Source organism: Rhinopithecus bieti, unplaced genomic scaffold (assembly GCF_001698545.2).
Source record: "Rhinopithecus bieti isolate Rb0 unplaced genomic scaffold, ASM169854v2 scaffold_6149, whole genome shotgun sequence".
Lineage (NCBI taxonomy): Eukaryota > Metazoa > Chordata > Mammalia > Primates > Cercopithecidae > Rhinopithecus > Rhinopithecus bieti.
Window position 1 is genome coordinate 9,421 of NW_016804934.1, and position 6,091 is coordinate 15,511.

Below are 6,091 nucleotides of genomic sequence, written 5' to 3' on the forward strand. Positions count from 1 at the left end.
CCGTGACCTCACATGTAACTGACCTTCACCCAGCCCCTCTCCGCGCTTTCCTTATCGGTAGAGGATAAATCATTCCTCCTAGGCCCCCATGACTCTAGTCCACTGTGTTCACCTTCCCCAGCTGTTCTCTCCTCCATCCATGCCTCTCCCTCTCCTCTGGTCCAGAAACTCAAGTCCCGGAAACCCTGTGTCCCTCTCTGACTGGGGTCTCTCCTCTCTTCCCTTTCACAGCAACGATCTCCTATGGACTCCATCTCCTCCTCTCCCATCTCCACAGACCTCAAGCCCTCCTGAGGCAGCCGCCAGTAGCTTACTGCCAAATACATGCTTTTCCATGTATTTTCTTACTTGACCTTTCTGTACTTTTTTGCTGCTGGATGTCAGTCTGAGTGATTGACCTCATGGGTCTTGGAATTGGACGGGTCTGAATCCCAGCTCTCACTTACCAGCTGTGTGGCTTTGGACAAGTACCTCAATTTTTCTGAACCTCCGTTTCATCCTCTGTGAAATGGGGCTAATCAGAGTACCTATCTAATTAGGCAACTAAGATTAAAATGAGCACATAACAGGTGCTTACTAGATGACAGGACACTCCCCTTCTAGAAAGTTTCCCTTCTTTTATCCATCTCCCTGGTCAGAGTCTGCAGACCGAGTCCAGGACTGGCCGAGTCCAGGTGTTGCACCTTGGTTTCACAGGTACCCTGGAAGAGTGTCTCAGCGCTGCTGCTGTTCTTCACCATCCTGAAGCTAGGCATCACCTTCTTGTCTACCTTCCTGGGCTTCCATGCCACCTTCTGCTGCACCAGCTGGTGAGTGGGTTGGCAAGGTCTCTGCAGGACGGGCAGGCCCTCACTCGACCCCCAGAGCCTGGACAGGGGAGCTGAGGGAGCAGGGACAAGAGAGCTGTGTGGGGAGTGGAAGACAGAACCCCTCCTGCCCTCCTAAACCGTCTGTACTGTGGTCGTGCTGAGCGAGCCCCACTTAGTCTACAATGGGGAGATGCTGTGCTGAGGGGCGTGTGAATACAGGGAGGTGGCTAGGGAAGAAGATGTATACAAAAGCTTATAGCTCAGCGCCAAGGTGCCACTGGCCGGGGACAAGTGTGGCATGGTGCCGCCAGATTCTGGTGGTGGCAGCCGATGCTGCAGGAAGGAAGGGCAGCAGTGAGGCTTCTGGATCCTGGCTGACAACTACAGCCTTACATGCGCTGGGACACAGTGATTACAGCAGCTCCCTCCATCAAGGGGCTTCCACAAGCTCCTTCCCCTGACCCTCGTGACAGGCCTGAGGGGGCAGGGAAGAGACTGACCCCATGTCACAGATGAGGAAACTAAGGCCCAGAGAACTAAGGTGACCTGGCTGAGATCACATTCATCCCCAGAATCCAGGTACGACTCCTAGGCAACCTTCTCCCCAGGGAAGACCACAGCTATGAGAAGGACTCAGCCCAAAGCACAAGGTCTGGGGGCTCAGGTCACCGCTGCCTGGTCTGTGGGGGACTGTGGGCAGAGAGGAAAGCCTGGATCACCAGAGAAAGCAGGGAAGGAAAAACCTAAAAGGATCACGGGGTCACACGGGCTTCTTCTGGGTTGACTAAAGGCGAGTGGCCTTGGCCCTTTCTTCTTCTCCCGACTCTAGTACCTGAACCCAGCTCAGGAAGTTCCCACGGCCACAGCAGCCACTCCCAGGATCCACCCACGCAGGCGTCACAGCCCCCAGCCTCGGCCTGCACTCGAGGCATCTGCTGCTCCTGGGAGCTGAGCTCCTCCCGGCATCTGACCTCTGGGGCTCTGTGATCTTCCCCTTCTGCTGGCTGCAGGGTTGGCCCTCCCTTTGTAACACCCAGCCCCAGAGATCACTATCCCTACCCCTCATACATGCCCCAGCATGCCGGCATGGAGAAGGGTCTGCTCTTTCTGTCTAAGAAACATTCCTCAGTGTCGCTGTTTTGCTATCAATAAAAAGTTGACATGTGGCTCAGGTCACATCCACCTGGATTTCATGACTAAAGTTGCATCGCTTGTCCGTGTGTGTGCACAACAGGGACCCTAGGTGTCTCACGTCCATATGTGTGGATGGACAAGTGGGCAGGAGTATCCCCCTGTTCCCAAACTTAATGGATTCGTTACTGGAAACCCTGCTGCTAAATGAGAAGCTATTAAATAAAAATATTTTCATGAATATGGCCGGGCACGGTGGCTCACCCTTGTAATCCCAGCGCTTTGGGAGACCGAGGCAGGCGGGTCACTTAAAGTCAGGAATTCAAGACCAGCCTGGCTAACATGGTGAAACCTCGTCTCCACTAAAAATACACAAGTTAGTCAGGCATGGTGGCGTGGCACATGAATTGCTTGAACCTAGAAGGTAGAGGTTGCAGTGAGCCAAGATCGCGCCACTGCACTGCAGGCTGGGTGAGACTCTGTCTAAAAAGAAATATATTTTCATGACTGCAAATGGGAAACGTTATGTATTCCATCCCAACCCAAGGTACCCAAGCAATTCTCAGAAAAATGTTCAATGCAGACAAGTGTATAGGTAGTAAGCAATCTGAATGTATTCAGAAGTCCCCTCTGACATGAGGTTCCACTTTCTGTGATTTCTGTTATCCGTGGTCCACCACAGCCCAAAAAATAGCTGGCCGGGTGCAGTGGCTCACTCCTGTAATTCCAGCACTTTGGGAGGCCAAAGCAGGTGGATCACCTGGGGTCAGGAGTTCAAGACCAGCCTGGCTAACATGGCGAAACACCATCTTTACTAAAAATATGAAAATTAGCCGGACGTGGTGGCACATGCCTGTAATCCCAGCTACTTGGGAGACTGAGGCATGAGAATCTCTTGAACCTGGGAGGCAGAGGCTGCAGTGAGCCGAGATCGCGCCACTTCACTCCAGCCTGGGCGACAGAGCGAGACTCTGTCTCAAAAAAAAAATGTTGAGTACAGTATATTTGGAGAGACCACATTCATATAACCTTTTATTTTTTTGAGATGGAGTGTCGCTCTGTCACCCAGGCTGGAGTGCAGTGGTGTGATCTCGGCTCACTGCAACCTCTGCTTCCCAGATTCAGGTGCTTCTCCTGAGTCAGACTCCCAAGGAGCTGGAATTACAGGCTTGTGCCACCATGCCTGGCTATTTTTTTTATTTTTAGTCGAGACGGGGTTTTGCTATGTTGGCCAGGTTGATCTCAAACTCCTGAACTCAAGTGATCCACCCACCTCGGCCTCCCAAAGTGATATAACTTTTATTACAGTATATTTTAATTCTATTATTTTTCATCTCTTACTGAGCCTAACTTATAAATTAAACTTTACCATAGGTATGTACATGTTGGAAAGAACATAGTCTATGTATAGATGAGAAAACTGAGTCCCAGAAGATATGATGGCTAAGAGTGCCGACTCGGGGGCCAGACCGTCTGCGTTTGACAGTTGGGTCTGTCTTTCCTTCCCTAGCTGTGTGATCTTAGGCAAGTTTCTTACCCTTTCTGGACCTCCACTTCCTCAAATGTAAAATGGGGCTAATGCTAATTCCCACCTCACAGGATTGTGGTGAAGACTCTCTGAGTTAATATATGTAAAGCTCTACCTTAGAATAGAGACTGCTTCTAGAAGACACTCTGAAAGTGCTGCCTTATTGAACACCTTGCCCAAGGCCTCACATTAGCAAATTGTATATCACTGATTCAGAAAGAAATGACACAACCCAGACACCTCGCCCTGGAGGAGCAAGAGGATTATCGAGCCACTGACAAACGTTCAGAGAGCAGCGCTTCCTGGTTCCCACCTCTGTCACATGACAGCCTGTTGCAGAATGCATATCCCAGTAACTGGGAGACTCCAAAACGGTGACCATATGTCCCTGTGGCATAGACCTAGTTTGCACCCAATTTCTCATCTAGACAGATGTTCCTGTTTGGAGGATAAACCCTGGGAGAGTGGCTCTCTACACACAGGCAGCTCCAGAGACTTGCAACATAAGGCCACCAGGTGGCAGCGAAGCATCGAGCACTGAACTTGAGCACCTGCTCTGGGCAAAGAATTCATGAATGCCCTGGCCAGGCAGATACCAGTCTCAGATATTTGCAGGCACCTGCTGAGGCTACTGGTACCAGCAGGGTCAGCTCCACTCAAGGCTGCATTCGGAAAGATATTTATCTGCAGAATGGAACAGAATTGGTCAAGGAGGGAACAGCCAGGAATGTCATGGTTCAGAGACACTAAGCTGGTACCTTTGGGCTTCCATTGACATCCGCTCCTCCAGTTGTGGTTACCCTGAGCTCTCCTCACTCCAGGTGCAAATCATGGCCTTTGGGGCATTTCGAGATTATTCCACATGAATTCTTAGTCTTATGTCACCAACAGGATTGTGTGGCCTGCCACAAGTCCTGCTTGGAGGACAGATCAGAAACACTTGGGCGCCTGGGGGCAGATTAAAAAATTGGCACCCTTCCAAATTGGTAATCAAATATGTTTCATTTCAACTGAGTGAGGATAGCAAGAAGTCATTTTCACATTAATAAAATCATAACCCCTCTCTTCATGTTCAAAGTGGAGATGTACTACACACACCAACAGGAATTGTCAACAGGAATTGATTTTCCCAATTCTTCCCTGACTCATAACTGGAAAGCATTGCTCACCCACTCTCCCTTATTTGTAAATAGCAGAAATTACTGCAGAAGCAATAACAAGTCTTACTCTAGATACACTTATTGCTTGTTTTCAGGCGTTTGTGGTTACATCGACGGTGTCTCACTTGGTTGCCCAGGCTGGTGTGCAGTGATGCAATCATAGCTCACCACAACCTCAAACTTGTAGGCTCAAGCAATCCTTCAATCTCAGCCTCCCCAGTAGCTGGGACTACAGGTGGACAACTTTTTAGGAGATATTTTTTAAGGCTTGCAGATATCTTCTTAGTAAACAGTTATTTGCAGTGCATTAATGGGTTTCAGAATTCAGGCTGCCCAGCCATGTCCACTGCTGGGGCTGCCAGCTGGCTGATCTCACAGCCAGGCTGGCCAGTGGATGCAGCAACTTGCAATGCACATTGCAGAAATACCCCCACAGAGGTAGGCTGGTGCTGGGGAGGAGTAACTTTTCTTTCTACTTAGAGGCATTGTCTATTTTGGCAAAAGGGACATCAGTTTCATTTCCACCAGCTAAGTGAGAACCTGCAGGTGGAAACCTGAGTTAACAGGCAGCAGATTTCTGATGGATCCCTGTGGTTTCAGTGTTCCTCTGATTCGTGTATCAGGAAGCTGCCCACCTGCCCAACCCATTGATTCCCTTTAACTTGCCTCCTCCAGGAAGTCTTCTTTGACATTCTCTCACCTTTGGGGGCCTCAGCTGGTGAAACCCTATCAGTTTTACCACTGGACCTAGCTTGCCTTACTGGACTATCTGTATATAGATTCCAATCTTATCTCTCCCCAGCTGGACTCAACACAGTTTGAGGACAGCCTCTACATCTTCCACTTTTTGGTGGTCCCTATGATAGCCAGCATATGCCAGGCAACAAAGGAAGGTTGACTCGAATCACTCCTTGAACAATCTCCTAAGTATGGACCTGACGTGCCCCTAATACTCATCATACCTTTCCTAATGATTCTTTTGTGTTCTCTCTTTCAAGAAAAAGTGGGAACGTTTAACTATTATTCTCCAGAAATTCCCACCGCAATGTGAACTTGTCCTTATCCAGAAAGTAATTTCACATTATCATAACTAGAACATGGTCATGTTAGCAAAATTCTCTCCAGGAATCATTATCAAAACGTTTGCCCACTTGATGCTTGTTTTGTAAACATTCATCTGACAATTATTTATTGAGCAATTACCAAGCACAAATGATCCTCAACTTAAGATGGTTCAACTTAGGATTTTTCAACTTCATGGTGGGTTTATTGGGAGGTAACTGCATCATAAGTTGAGGAGCACCTGGACTAGTTTGGGTTTTGGGGATATAGGAACAAACAAAATGGGGGGAAAACCTATCATAGGGAACTGATATTCTAGTCAGTAGGAAATGGACTAGTAAAATATATTAACATATTGTGACTAAAGAACACGGAAGGGCTCACTGATCCAAACGGCCTCT